The sequence below is a fragment of the Mesocricetus auratus genome, unplaced genomic scaffold (assembly GCF_017639785.1).
Source record: "Mesocricetus auratus isolate SY011 unplaced genomic scaffold, BCM_Maur_2.0 Super-Scaffold_100004, whole genome shotgun sequence".
In the NCBI taxonomy this organism is placed as follows: domain Eukaryota; kingdom Metazoa; phylum Chordata; class Mammalia; order Rodentia; family Cricetidae; genus Mesocricetus; species Mesocricetus auratus.
In genome coordinates this window covers 41,395,756-41,411,835 of record NW_024429189.1, presented here as the reverse complement: position 1 = coordinate 41,411,835, position 16,080 = coordinate 41,395,756, and the positions used below count along the sequence as shown (strand labels likewise).

Here is a 16,080-nt window from a genome sequence, read left to right as displayed (position 1 = left end):
AACAGTAGAACCCTGCAGCAAGAAAATATAGCTGCTTTTTGGTAAGTGTTGCAATGGAGCCAGCCAACACTTTCCCGTTTGTCTTCTAAATCTCAGCCCAGGTATGGCCCCCATTCTCATAGCTACAGAATAAGGCAGTGGGTCAGACTCAAACACTGGAGGCCATCACTTCAGCTTCCTAAGCACGCTCCTCCTACAGGAGCAGTGACTACAGCACCTTTGTCCCACTCCCCTGGTCGGCGATGGAGGAAGAGCAGGCCAGGCAGGCATTAGCACAAAGTCTTTATTGGGCTCACACCAGGAGTCGGTTGGTCTTGAGGACCTCTGTGAACTTGCTTATTTTCTTCTCCACGTTCTTCTCCGTAGCCTCACCAGCTGCTTCTTGCGGTAGTGGATCTTGGCCTTTTCCTTCTGCTTCTCTTCCAGCGTGGCCGTTACTGCCTGGTATTTCCACCCGACCTCATGAGCCAGACGCCCCAGGTAGGCAAACTTTCTGGTAGGCTTGAGCCGCAGAACCTTGAGGGCGGCAGGCACCACCATCCGCTTTTTCTTGTCATAGGGTGGAGGGATCCCATCCAACACCTTGAGGCGTTCCAAGGCAGCCTGGCCTCGCTTAGTCTTGTGGGGCAGCATGCCTCGCACAGTGCGCCAGAGAATGCGGCTCGGGGCTCGGAAGTGGTAGGGGCCTCGAGAGGGGTTGGTGTTCATCCGCTTTCAGAGAAAAGCCAGGTACTTTAATTTGTTTCTGTAGAAATTTCCAGAAATGTTGATGCCTTCACAGCGAACAACGACTACCTTCCGGCCCAGTAGCACCTGCTTCGCCACAATGGCTGCCAGGCGGCCCAGAAGGTGGCCTCGGCCATCCAACACTAGACCCTGTCCCTCCGCCATCTTCGGCAGCCGCCTGGCAGCATTTTATTTTTTTTTAAGAAAGTGTTTCATTTTGCTTAATTTTCAAGGTTATTAGTATAATGTTTTCATTTTCATATCTCTTTCTATATTTTCCTTTCTTTGTTCCAAATTACCCCCCCCCCAGGTGGCACAATTCTTTCTTTTGTAAGAAACCTATACTTGTATTGGCCTTTAATTAATTCGACATTTGTTTCTTTGAGGTTTTGGTAGTTTCTTCATTTTCTGTCTCATTAACTTTTAACCTTTGTTGATATCTTTATTATCTTTTTGTTTTGTTTCTTTTTTTTTCCCTCCTCCTAACCTCAGGTTATTAGTTTAGTGACTTTTTAAAGGTTCTATATTTTATTATTGAACAAACCAATGAGCTCACTTGGAGCAGCTAGGAGAAAATCAGGCCCCCAGTTTAAACCTGAGCAAGATTCCAGAGGCTGGAAATGGTCAGCTCCATCCTGCGGGATAGAAGACCACGATTCAGCTTAGAGTCACAACCACGCCATTGCGTGAATCCTACAGATCTAGCTACGTTCTTGTCTAGCGTCTTCTGGAGTTGTATCCGAGTTAATTACCAGTTTTCATCCGAATCCATTGGGGATAGGGGGGTTTTGCTTTTGTTTCTTAGCCAATCATCTCCTGATTCCAAAGACTTGAGAGAAGACCGATGAGGCCTATGGTGTAAGATGCTGAAGAAGGGAGCCAATTAGGAACCAGCTGGGAGGCGGAGCTTAGCTGCGGAGTCACTTCTAGAGTCTTTTGTCCGGGTGTGTTCAACTGAGCAATGCCGGTCTTTATAAATACTGCTTTATGGCTATCTTGTAAATTTTGGTACACTCACATGCGATTCTAAGTTCTCATTTTCATCCAAATACTGCCTTCGGCCCACACATTATTTAGAAGTTTATTTTTTTTCTAAGTATTTCAAGGGTTACAATTCATTATTCATATTTTTGGGTGTGTACATGTGAGTGGTGTGCAGGTGTGTGGTGTACGGGTGTGCGTTTGTTCAAGTGAGTCAGAGACCGGATGTGAGCTGTCGTGTCTGCTGCGCGGCCTGTGTCTGAGAACGTGCGGAGGGTGTCGGGGATTGACAACACAGAGACTTGTTCAACGGTGTAAAGAAAACTTTAAGCAGGCTCCAAAAAGGTTCAAGAAAACTTCCTAAGAAAGGCTCCCACCAGAGAAGCTTCTGCTCTCTCCTCTACCCTGGCTGGTTCTGCTCTGACCCCAAAAAACTGATCTGGGCCTGGCAGAAGAGGCGGTTAGTCTTTGGACAAGGTCGAGGTCAGGGTGGTTTCTGTGGGCAGGCCTTTTCCAGGAACTTAATGCCCCCAGGCATTGTATTGTTTTTAGTAAACATGTTTTTAGTAAACATTGTCTTACAGCTGCCTACTCCCAGGCAGAAGGGGAAGTGGGTCTCTGCTCAAGGTCTGGTGTTCCCACAGTGAGCTCCTTTATTGCTCTCTGTTTAATTCTTTTACGTTTATTTGATGTATATATGTGGTGTGTGGGTGCGAGTCACAGCGTGCTCGCATGCTTGTGAAGGTCAGAGAGCAACTTTTGGGAGCTGGTTCTCTCCTTCCACATAAGCTCTGAACAGGGATGGGCTTGAAGCTTCGAGGAACTCAGCCTTGAGGCAAGCGCCTTTCCCACTGAGCCCTCATGTGGACAACCCACGCTATTTTTCAGACACGCTTTCTCATGCAATCAAATGCTTGCTATTTTTGCTAAGTTAGCAGCCTAGCAAGCTCCCAGGCTCTGCCAGCCTTCATCTCCCTTAGCATGCTGGGGTTACAGGAGTGCATGGCTACCTCCTGCTTTTATGTGGCCTCTGGGAGTTCCAGCTCAGGGCCTCTGCATTGCACAGCAGGTGCTCCTACCCACTGGCCCAGACCCCCAGCCCCTCATTATTCATTTAAAACGTCATTATGCTATAGTCAGACTGCACAGTGAGTAGCTAGATTCCTGGAGACGCTGAGACTTGCCTGTGTCTTAGCATGTGGCATGACTACTTTTAGACCGGCTTGATTTATTAGTTATTCAGGGAAGTGTGCCAATATCTCTCACTAATGCTGTGGATTTCTTTCTTTTTGTAGCTTGTCCAGATGTTGCTGCCCATACATGCACATGTAGGAGATAATATTATCTGTGACTGTTACATACATTTTAAAATTTTACTTTCTGTTTATGGCAAGTGATGTGTTAAATTTTATAGCGACGAGATAAAAAATTACATGTTTTTTTGTGTGTACTTGCATGGGTACATGCATGCTACTGTGTGCATGTGGAGGTCAGAGGACAACTTTCCGGACTCCATTCTCTCCCTCTACCATGTGGGTTCTGGGGATTGAACACTAGTCCTCAGGTTTGACTGCAAGCCCCTTTGCCCAAAGTTTCCTTATAACGTAAAGTATGCTAATTAAAGCAGGTGATTCAAAGGACAGAGCTGGGTATACGGTGGTTTAAGCTGTGACTGTAGAAGACAGTCATGTAGGTTGATGAGGATGGCCCAGAAGTACGTTCCTGTCTCCCTCTGCCCTTGTCATCCATGTACAACAATTTGTGTGTTTGTTTGGTTCATGTATCCCCGACTGGTCTTGAACTCATTATCTATCCGAGGAAGAAATCGAAACAGCCACATGCCTGGCCCATCCATGCAATTCTGGAATCATGTTTTGTAATTCAGGCTCCTCCTTGAGTGACATACCTCATCCTTCCCTTTTTGTACCATCTTGGTAGCCTTTTTGAGACATCTTGGTAGCATCCTGTGACTGCTTTGGCTTTGCTTTGTCTGCCAGGCAATCCTGCAGGACTCAGCCTAGGTCTCCTCCAGGCAGCCCTCCAGGCAATCCTCACTTAGGAAAATGGTCTACTCCCCCATCACGCACCTTCCCACTCCAGTTGGATTCCTCTGGTTGCACGCCTAAGTTATTTGATTTGGACTCTGTTCAAATTATAGCTCTATTCTTGTTTGTTGGCTTAGATGAGCACAAGGGAACCGGCTGCGAACAGAAAAGAAACCACGGCACGAGGGGCCGCCAGCAGCCTGAGCAGCCATCTCCCTTCCTCCCCCCCCCAAACTTCAGCCACCTCTGGGACTTCACAAGAGGTGAAGAAGGAGCTGAGGACCAGCTTCGCTGAGGTCACAAGGCTGTGTGTGCGCGCAATGGAAGCACCAAAGGAAAGTGGCCAGCAAGCACGAAGCCCTATGCGAGCTCTAGTGAAGGCGGGGATGCAATTACATCACTCTTGTGAAATGAAAAGCCGGCAACTTTATTAAGAGAATATTCAGCCATTGCTCCAAACCCATTAAGCAGCCTTTAAACATTATCATTTTGTGATAATGTTCACTAACTAGCAAAATCCTAAGAGGAGGAAATACTCAAAATTTCTTCTGTAATTGAAAGGTATTTATGAGTCAGTTGTGGTAGTACAATTCCCGTAATTTCACCACTCAGGAGGCAGTGGCAGGAGGGTTACTACAAGTTTGAGGTCATCCTGGTCTGTCCAGAGAGTTCCTGACTAGCCAGGGGATATAGTGAGACCTTGTCTCAGAAATCCTAATTAATAAGTAAATGAAATATTTACTTATAGTACTAACCTAGTTGTGTGTCTGTATAGGTGCATGTGTATGTAAATGTGTGTGTGTAGAGGCCAGAGGCTAACCTTTCTCTGTTGCTTTCCATCCTATATTTTGAACCAGGGTCTTTCACTGAACCTGGAGTCTGGCGACTTGGTTATACTAACTGGACAGTGAACCCCTGTTTCCATCTCCCCAGTGACAGGGTCATAGGCATGCACCAATGTATTTGCTTAAAAAATATTTATTTACTTTTAAGAATTTCATATGTGATTACTGTATTTGTATCATTTCCCCCTCCCTCTCCTCTGTCCAGTTTCTCCCATGGGTCCCTCCTTCCCTCTTAGGTCCATGACCTTTTATTCTTTAATTTATTATATATATATACATATATATATACATTTATAAATAGAACCTGCTGAGTACTTAATCTCAAAAGACTCCACCTCTAAATGAAAGAAAGGCTACAGGCAATTAATGTATTCTTAGAGAGGGAGATTCAGTCTTCTGCAGAAATGAGCCCCTTGAAAGATTATTCAGTCCCAAGTGATCATACCTAAATATATGTATGTACATGTCTGGCTCTTTTCCATGTGTGCTGGGTATCAAACTCAGATCCTCATGCTTTGGTGGCAAAACACTTTACTGGCTGAGCCATCTCCCCAGCCCCTATTGTAGCTTTTAGCATTACTTTTAGAGTCAGAAGAACTTGGGTAAAGCAGAATTTCATAGTTGCTTCCTACTCCTTTCCTGCCCAGCACTGTTTCTCCCCAGGAGCTGATACAGTGGGTTTAGGAGCAGTACTTCCAGAGAATTGGTCAGGGTAAGAATCTAGCAAAGAAATGCCAGCAGGTAAATTTAAAATGCATGTCCTCTGTCTTCCCAGCTTTAAAATTATTTTAGCACATTCCTAGGTCTGAATATAAATTATGTATCAACTAAGTCCAGGGTGGTCCTTCCTAAACTATATTTCATTGACTATTACTTTACAAAATGTAAATAGTTGTTGGAGGGGAAAAAACATTTGAAAAAGGGCTCCTTCCAACATACATGTTAGTACCTTACAGACTCTGAGAAGTCTGTAGTAAAAACATGTTGAGTTGCATTATATCTAGTATTTCCCAACATTTGTTTGACTATAAAAGATTTTCAAATTAACATGTTATAGAAACATATTCATCTCAAAATAGTTTCTAAAATAGGCTGATTCGGTATACATGTTTCATGCAGTAAAGAATATTCTCTCAAATACAATCAACTCTCTATCCTAAACAGAGAATTAATGAACATGTTAAAGAACTTGAAGTGCAGCGTCAGAAACATTTTTAAATTCTGTCAAGAACTCATAAAAATATATATTATACCATGCGGCAATATTGCAAAATGCTGCATAATACATTAAAACTATCAAATTACACCCATTTCCCTATAATCTTCTACTCATATGTTTATATGTTTTTGCATTGTATCTGCAAAATGACTCCTGTCATAAATATTATGCATGAATTATAAAAATATAACATAACTGGAACTATAAATGCTTCTGTGAAACAAGATAATGCTTTAGATAATAACATTACTGGGATAAAAGAATGATTAAAAATTTTTAATATTTCTCAACTTCAGAGCAAACGGCCATGGGGAAGTCATTTTCACCCAGGACCTGATGCTAAGAAGAAAGAGCTAGTTGTGGTGGTACATGCCAGTAGGATTTGCTGAAGGAGGAAGAGGCAGAAGGATCATGAGTTCGAGGCCAGGTGGTGGTGGTGGTGTATGCCTTTGATCCCATCACTTAGGAGGCAGAGGCAGGCAGAGCTCTGTGAGTCTGAGGTTAGCCTGGTCTATAGAGCGAGTTCCAGGACAGCCTCCAAAAGCTATACAGAGAAGCCCTGTCTCAAAAAAACAAAAAGGAGGAGGAGGAGGAGGAGCAGAAGCAGCAGCAGCAGCAGCAGAAGAAGAAGAAGAGGAGGAGGAGGAGGAGGAGGAGGAGGAGGAGGAGGAGGAGGAGGAGGAGGAACAGCAGCAGCAGAAGAGGAAGAGGAGGAGGAGAAGGAGGAGGAGAAGGAGGAGGAGCAGAAGCAGCAGCAGCAGAATAAGAAGAAGAAGAGGAGGAGGAGGAGGGAGGGAGGGAGGGAAGGAAAGAAAGAAGGAAGGAAGGAAAGAAAGAAATTGGTATTTGAGAAGCTTGGGGACAGAAATAAGGACAAAGTGTGGAAATGCTAGAGAAAATCTTGGTACAACAACAGACTGCAGGGAAGATGAGGAGCAGAGTCTGTGAGTAGATTGAATAGAACATGGCTGGCATGCTCATCTGTGCCAAGGAGGGGTGTGAGAAATCCTACACGAGTGATGTGAGCATTGAGAAGCTGTCCTAAGCAGACAAATAGGCTGGGAGAGGGAGGGTCTTGAAGCCAACATGCATCATGACAGTCAGTTGTGCTTGACCAATTGCTTGTAACTAATGGTAGGTCAAGGTAAATGGACTTGTATCTCTTCTGGAAACAACATTGCTCCCCTAAGTCCCATCATGAGCTAGTTCAGCTGAGTGAATACTCCACACAGTGTATGTGCCCTCTGGGGCCACAGATAATTCAGTCAGAAGGGGACACTGGCCCACCATCTACATCCTCTCCTATTTGGAGGCACTCTTAGTATCTGGAATATCTCTGCCAGCTGCCTTATTTCTCCACAGAGAGGAAGATATGTTTTCTAGGAAAGTAAAGACACACTTTGTTGTCAGTCCATGGGGATCAGACTTTGGACAGATCAGGTGTGTCATTCATGGCAACTACCTGGAAAGTCTCCATCAGAGAACAAGCGTGGCACATCTGTTGGACTTGGGCTACTTTTTATTAAAAGCACATTGTTAGGACTCTAGCCAGGAAGCAGATCAGTGCCTTGGTCCACCATCGTCAAAGACCCCCGCTCCGCGTTCGCACCGCAGCAGATGGGAACAATATAGAGACCCACGGTCAGACAACCAGACAATATGCAGAGTTTGGGAGACTTTGGAACACTCAGATCTAAATGGGATGTCTCCATCAAATCCCTCCCTCTGCTCAGGGTCCAGGGAACCCCAAGGAAGAGGAAGCAAAGAGATTGTATGAGCCAGAGAGCATGGAGGACACCAAAGAAACAAAACCCTCTAAATCAACATGATCAAAGCTCATGGCACTCACAGAGACTAAGGCAGCATGGTCCTGCACAAGTCTACACCACATGGGACTTAAACCAACACCATTTGGTTTAAGTGTAAAGAAGTGGTAGACATGACATGCTTGTAGTAAGACTTCTTCATTTTTTTTAAATGTATCTAGGTGCCTGAAGGAACAGATATTTAAGACATAAACAGTAATACCTACGCATGTCTTTTTATTGCTTACTTTGTGACAGGGAGGGTCAAGACGAGCTCAGGAAACAGGACTGTTGAGGCTGATTTAATGAACTGTCTCTCCACTCAAGTCCCCTTCTGTAGAGGAATGTGTTGATGTAGGTGGCTGGGGGTGCTGTTTGCAGATATTTTTGGATATTGGCTCCCAAAAAGTTGTCCAAGTACAGAGAGAGCTGCCTTAGCTCCTTAGAGTAGCTATAGAAAAGACACACACAGACATACAGACACACACAGACACAGACACAGACACAGACACACACACACACACACACACACACACACACACACACACACACGATTGTATAGCTTAAATATCAGACATTCACACTAATGGTTCCAGAGCAGCAGGTCTCAACCTGTGGCTGTGACCCTTTTGGGGATGGAATGACACTTTCACAGGGATGACCTAAGACCATTGGAAAACACAGATATTTACATTTCAATTCATAACAGTAGCAAAATTGCAGTTATGTAGTAGCAATGAAAATAATTTTATGGTTGGGGGTCACCACGGCATGAGGAACTGTTTTAAAGAGTCACAGCATTAGGAAGGTTGAGAACCACTGTTCTAGAGGCTCAAAAGTCTAAGCTCAAGGCCTTGGCAAATTCTATCTGTTCAGTTGTGATTCCTGACTCACAGACAGCGGTATTCCTGCTGTGTCCTCGTGTGGGAAAGGGTGAGATAGCCCTGCGACCTCTCCTATTAGGATCTAAGCCAAGTCTGAGAATTCTGACTTCATACCTTATTCACCTCTGAACTCTAAGTAATGTCACATTAAGGATTAGGATTGTAGTATGTGAGTTTGGGAAGACTCATCTACTCAGCCTACCTTAAACATCAGCTTGCCAAGGTCACACTCATAAGCCTAGGACAGACATATACAATTACTAAATGAACAGAAGGGCTAGCCTGCACCAGCTTAGAACTCTCAACTCAAATATAAGAATAGAGAAACTGTGAACTACACCCAAGATATAATCCTCACAGTTACCAAATTCTAAAGAGAAATTTTCCAACCAAGCCAGGACTGTCTATGTCAAAGTCAGGACCTTTCTAGAACCTACTGGAAATGAAGCTGGAGCTCCAACACTTATGGAAGCAATTACTGAAGGGACACTAGCCCACTGGAGCATGTGGCTCTGGCAGGCCTTGCCCTTCTACCCCCTTCCCTCTGCCTTGTTAAAAACCATTAGATTACATTCCCAAAGCTAGCCACCAAAGCCTATTCCCTTATTTGGTCACCTCTTCCTCCTGAGGCTGACTTCCAAGATCCAGCAATCAGAAGCCCCCTTTGGCTCATCTAAGCAACACACCCAATTAAAATTAAACATCTCGTCCTAACATGGGGTTTCTGACGTTTGCCTATGTGCCATGTCCGTCTCCTCTCTATCCAGAGGCAGTCCTTTGTTCTTCCTGGATAGATACTCCTGCCCCTTTCTCTTGTCCCCTTCTCCTTCTTCCTAGTCCTCTATCTCCTTTACCACTACATCTTAGCCCATTCTAATACAGACCTCCCTTTTTCCCCTCTTAAAATTACACCTGCAAGGTCATTTGCTGCTGTTTTCTCCATGAGTCAGAAAGCAACCACTTTTTTCTTCTCTGCTTAATAAAAGATCTGTGAAAGCAGGTGTTTGGGTGTGGTTTGTGCCTAATCTAGAGTCTGGGAGGAAACCCCCCACTGTTTGGGGATCTTCTTCAATCGTTGCAATGATAATAGCAATAATTGTAGCAGTGGGAAGCCCAGGCAAGTTTATCTGTAGGAGATAGTGAGGTAGCTAAAGAAATGGTGGAAATAAAAATGATCTAGCAACAGTGATACTACTTCCTTGAACCCCTCAAATCCATCAAGTGGAAGATCAAGAAGATGAAACTGTTTGTTTCCCAAACAGTTATGATCCTAGGTGAGCTTTTTGGTTCTGAGTTAATCTCTCATCCTGGAGCCCACTGATTGGAGAAGAATCTGGGCTTTCAGGAAGAAGATCTCACACAATCACAAGAAGTATACATGATAATTATTGTCCTGGGGCTGTCCCGATGACACATAAAGCCATCTACTTTGGCGGTAGTGCAACGGGGCAAGGGAAATACAAACATTTTAGGAAGGTGCAATTAGGCACAGAGTTCACTTGTCATCTCAATCCTCTCCCAACTGGAGAAATACAAGTGGAGTCTACACAGAACATGGCCAAGGTTTGGCTCATGATGTGTAGAATGGGATGGATCTGGGGCCCAATCCCTGTCATTGTCCAGTCCTTGAGGGTGTAACTGAGATATCTGGTAGTTGGCATGGCTCACACACTGAGTCTTCCAATAAAGATAAGAGGTTTTGTGATGATAGGAGGGACTCAGTAGAATTTTCTGAAATTCCCTTCTCTTTCCCGACTCTACCACACCAAGACAGTAAGCTAAAAACAACATATTCTATGAAACATGTTGAAAATTAGTGTTGCCCTTAAAGATCAGAAAGCTGGAGATGAGGTGGCCCATGTAAGATGTTTAATCCATCAGGACCTAGAAAATCAAGCGTTTCTGAAGACGGACAGGAAGCTACTGAAAATTCCACCAAGAAGTGTTCGTATTCAAAGCTACTGTTACTAAAGGTAATGTAATCAACCTTTGACCATTCAGATTAACATGGCTTTAGGTATGTGGTATGTGGCCACATTGATTTGGTGAATGCTTTCCTTTCTTTTTTATTGTTTTGGGGACATAGGATCTCATGCAGCCTAGGTTGGTCTCAAACTCACTATGTAGCTGAAGATGACTTCAGACTTCAGAACCTCTTACCTCTGTCTTTTGAGTGCTGGACTATAGATGTACACATTCAGACCTAGACAACATGTGTTCTTTTCCATCCCAATTAACAAGGACAACAGAAACAGTTTGCATTCACTCAGAAGAGACTCCAGAATACATATACACTCTTGCTTTAGGTTCATGCTCACTCTTCCAGCCTGCGTCACAATATGGTTTAAATGTACCATCTGGGCATTCTACAGGGCACTGCACTGCTCCACTCCATCAATTCCATCTTAAAACTGTGCCCAGCAATTAATGACTGACTAGTACACTGGAGGCCTTGGAATTATGCATGTATTATAAATGGTGGGTAACAAACCCCTTGGCAACTTAGGTGTTGTATGTATGTGTGTATGGTTTTTTTTTGTTTGTTTGTTTGTTTTTTGCTGTAGTGACAAAATACTTGACAGTAAAAGTCACGAGGGAGGAAGAGTTTGGCGTACCCCAGTCTATTGTAGAGGAGAATGCTTGGTGGAGGAGTGTCTTTGACTTCGCAGTCATAGGATACGGTAGAGAATTCTCACATGCAACAGGCAGGAAGCAGAGAGCTCTGGACCAGAACCAGGGGTGGATATAACCTTCCAAGGCCACCACTAGTAACCAAATTCAGTCAGTCATGTCCCACTTCCTCAAGGTTCCACGGCCTTCCAAAATAGGGCCACCAGCTGGGGAACAAGTACTTAAACATGACCTATAGGTGATAGTTCAGATTCCAACTATAATATTCCGCCTCTGACTTCCAAAGGCTTCTGGAATTTTGTAATGTGAAATTCATGTGGTCTAACTTCAGCAGTTCCCAAAGTCATAACAGCCCCAATCATGTACAAAAGCCCAAAGTCTTTCCTGCCAGCTACTGAGAACAAGGTTAAATACAGATGTGACATCATCTCCTGAGAAGTCTAATCAAACAAGTTGATTATTCCAGTGGGGCTATGTACAAGGTTCAAGGCTGGTGTTTCAGCTTCTGTTACTGTGAAATAGTGAGATAAGCAACTGATGGAAAAGGGTTATTTTTGACTCGTAGCCTTGGAGGTTTTAGTCCATGATAGACTGGCCCTCCTTGCTCTTAAGTCTGTGGCAAAGAGACACATCATGGAGCATGTGGCAAAACAAAGCTGCCTACCTTGTGGCTTTGATGCAAAAGAGGAAGAGTCTGAGGTCTCATCCTCCCCTTTGGGGGTATCCTACCCCTATGGTCTAATGTCCTCATACTGGGCCTGAATTCTACAGGGTAGTTCCGAGCTGGAACCAATCCTATAATGAGGCATTTAAGACCCAAACTCTAGCCCTGGGTTTCCTGTCTGTGAGATCTCACCAAGCAGTTTCATCTGAGGGCTTACAATGCCAGGGTGGCATTCTCACTGTGTAGAAAAAGACATATGCTCTGGGCTCAGGGCCATAAAGTCTACTGCACACTCACTCCTGAGACAACTGTCAGGATGGCTTTCAAAAGGCAGAGTTGAAGTGCCAGCCCAGATGTAACACTTTGTGAGACCATGTCACTGTCCATGAGGATGGACATTTTATATGCACCAGGAACGAGAATCCATCGCCGTGGACAAGGGAGAAGTAGGTGAACTCACTTCTGACCACTTTCAGTAATTCCCTGCACTTTCTATACTTTGGCTTCGGGCTCTGCGGGGTGGAATTCCATGATTCCAAGAGGGAAGCGCTTGTTTCGGGGCACACTGAAAGGGTCCCATTGAACTGTGTGTTACAACTGCTGTGTCAGCGTTTCTAGTTCTCTGTGACAAGTGATTAACAGCAAGAAGTGAAGTCATTATCCTGGCAGGGATAATTGGCTCTGCTCCTCAGAAGTTACATAGACAGAGTTCCACAGTGGAGGTGGAATCTGCCTCCCAGGAGGTCACTGCAGTGGGTTTTACTACTCTTGTTTCAATTTTGATGGTGGGCAGACAAGTGTAAGTTTGGCGGGGAGGCCCCCTTCCATATCTTTTCTGCCTGGCAACTTTCCTTGTTACTATGGAAGAAACACAGTTACTCATCCCAGGGGGAAGCCCCAAGTCTGGATTTTACCAATCACATCACTTGGGTGTCAATTAACATGCTCTTCTGTGTTCTTTTTCTCCTGTCAATGGACAATTGGAACATGCTTGATCAAATTCCCATTTTTCTTACCTTGTAGATAGAGATTGATTCCTCCATCAGGAGGCTCATGGGGGTGACTGTTCTGTGGGGTCAGAAGCCACCAATGATCACTGTCTCGATTCATTTAACTACTCAACATTGAAAGTGATGATTTTCTTAGTCTCCCACATAATTCTTTATCATTTAAGTCTTTTTTTTTAAATAAGGAGAACTTGTCCTGTGTACTGTTTAATTATCTGGTGGTATATTTTGAATGGGGGAAAAAGGCACAAATACCTAATTCTTTTATCAGTTTTCAAAGTACTTTTTGGCTCCCCAGAATCCTTCAAGTGTAATAAATAAGCTAAGGAGATTTTTTTTAAAACTTAGTATAACAAAATTCACGGGGCCAGAGAGATGGCTCAGTGGTTAAGGGCACTGCCTGCTCCTCCAGAGGACCTAGGTTTGATTCTCAGCAGCCACGTGGAGGCTCACACCATCTGTAACTCCGGTTCCAGGACATTCAATGCCCTCTGCTGGCCTCTTCCAGCACCAGGCACACACATGGTACACAAACATACATTCAGGCAAATCACCCCTACACATGAAGTAAAAACAAATAAGCCTCAAAACTATTTTTAAAAATCATTATCTAAAATGATGTCAGTGTCTTGATATGGTTGTCACTGTGTTTACTTATATTCGAGTTCTGTGACAGCACTGACCTGCGAGTTAGCTCCTGGATCCTTTTAACAAGACACGAGGCATCCTTGATAACTTCTTTGTTCTTAGATGTATTCCAAGGCTTTTTAACTTTAATTCTGTTACCCCTGGAAAGCACAAAGCGGAGAGTGGTAGCTTCCATCTCCAGCTGTAGGAACAATGTGGATTCAGCGGGGTTTCTAACTGCTGTCCTCATTTACTGAGAGAGGAGCAAGTGTCCTCAGTTAAAGGAAAGGAGAAGAGCCTGTCACTGTGCTTCATCCCAGGTAAACCAGTCAGCAAGCACACACAGGCCAGTTCAAACATTCTTGGCTGGAGAACCCGTCAGTGGAGAGTGTTCACGTGATGGCCATTTCCCACCAGGAGGACGAAATAAAACAAAAGAGATGTTGAGGTGGTAACAGGACTTCTGAATCCTCTGCAATATTCCAGCTCTTGGTTCTTGTCCCTTGTCAAGCTTGATTTAAAAAAAATACTACTCTTGAATTCCCTAAAATATCCAAGAATTGTTAACAGTACATCTTGTTCTTTGCTTAAACTAGCACGAATGAAGATCTATTTCTCGCAACCAAAAATACCCCCAATGTGATTTTTCCTGGGGTAGTGGGGTTGTGGGTGGGGAGGGGAGTCAATTCATGATCTACTGTAATAGGTCTGTCCTGGAGATCTGATGAGCATTCTGAGGATGAGGGGAACAAATTAAAATCTAGGGCTGAATCTGGACAATGATGACATTTCCCTAGCATGGTCTATATAGCTTGGGGGAGTCTCCATCTTATAGCAGAGAAAGGGAATTTCTGAGAAATTGCAAACCCACCAACTATGTTCTTTCTCTGAGCAAGCAGGCAAGTTCATTCTGCATGCCAGATTGAGATACTGTAGTTTAAAATCTTGAAGTTCCCAAGACTGGAATCCTGAGTGGAAAATTGGACCCCCCAAGGCCCATGGCTGTTGGCCTTGAGTTAAGTGTCACCCTTTGTTCTTACCATGGGAAGTTCAATTTATAGCAATTTGGAATGATTCCCTCTAGTCTCAGGGCATCATTAGGTATTTCAAGGCTGGTGGTTAGCTTGGTAAAAACCACTTCCCCATATTAGAAGATCACAGGGACTATTGAAAAGACATCACAGAGTGTATGATTTTAAGCAAGTCATAGTTTTCAGATTACCAGTATTTTCAGACAGTTAAAAAAGTGCTTGTATCTTGTATATAAACACAACCTATACAGAAAAGCTCACCTTGACCTTGGAAGATGTGTCTTTAGTGCAGCATGGAAATGTTGTGGTCTCCTTATGTAGTTCAGGGTATTCATGAACATTTTGTTTCATTTTATTTTTCTTCTAGCCCAGATGTAAACCAATTACTATGAACCTTGCTGAACAAATACGGATCACAGCTTAGGGCTAATAGCTTACTAAAACCCTGGTGGGCAGCAGACAGGTTGTTATTTATTATTTGTGTTTGCTGTTGATTGATTCTCAAGCACGACTCTCATTTTTAATCCCATAAGATGAGTGTTCTTTAGTCAGATGACATCAATGTTTGTTGAATTTTGGGGTGGTAAACTCTTAATGTAATGAACGGTGTACATGCCCAGGGATGTCAGCAGATGTATGTAGGAAAAAGTCACTGCCACACACGGACAGGCCACATCAACGCTGGCTTGCACCGAACTCTGTGAAGATATGCACATTCATCTTAACTTTTGGCAGTGCTGGGAATGGTACCCAGGGCCTGACACATGTATGTCAGGTTAGAACTTACCAACTGACCTACATCCCAAGCCTAATATTTATGTTTCACAGGTGAATACTTCTTTTAAAAGTGAATCCATCCAAATGAACTTTTCCTCCTTTTTTTTCCTTTTCTTTTTTGAGACAAGGTTTCTCTGTGTAGCACTGGTTGTCCCAGAACTTGCTCTGTAGACCAGGATGGCTTTGAACTCACAGAGATCCACCTGCCTCCTGAGTGCTGGGACTAAAGGCATGCATCACCATGCGCTTAGCATTCCTCCATTTCAGAATGTGCTTAGGTAATTAGGGCCACTTTTGAGAAAGCTCTACAGTAAAACCTGCGTAAATGCTTCTCCTTAGTGAAAAGAGTCTCCCTCTAGCTTGTGTTGGGCTGCTGGTGTTTTCTAGGCTAGCTGGACCAAGAGCTTTTGGAAGGCTGTCAGGATTGTGCCTTTCACCTCGCTGTGGGATTGCTGGGGTTGGCGATGAGCTGCCGCATCAGGCTTTGCATGCTCACTCCAGAAACTGAATTAGGATTTCAGGCTTTTAGGGTAAGTGGTTCTGCCAACTGAGCCATCACACGGGTTGACTTTGACTCAATCTGTCTTAACTGGGCTGCTCCCAGTGCTTGCAGAGTGTTGCTCTGAATCACTGCAGAGCCTTCCAGTGGCCTGCTTTTCTAACCTGTGCTAATGGACACGGCAGGGCTCATATTGCAATGTAACTTCCTTCACCTTTTAGCTCTGGGCCATAGTCTAGCAGTTTCTCACGAGCTCCGGTCATGCCAAAGCTGCTGCTTCACAGTGCACACTTATGGTACAGGATCTTAAGCCCCAGAAAACATTCTAAGGTCATTTTT

At 44.0% G+C, this 16,080-nt stretch overlaps 1 pseudogene; it reads right to left on the bottom strand.

The window, feature by feature from the left end:
- Window positions 1-277: 277 nt before the first annotated feature.
- Window positions 278-901, bottom strand: LOC101838819 (annotated as a pseudogene).
- Between the last annotated feature and the right edge of the window lie 15,179 nt (window positions 902-16,080).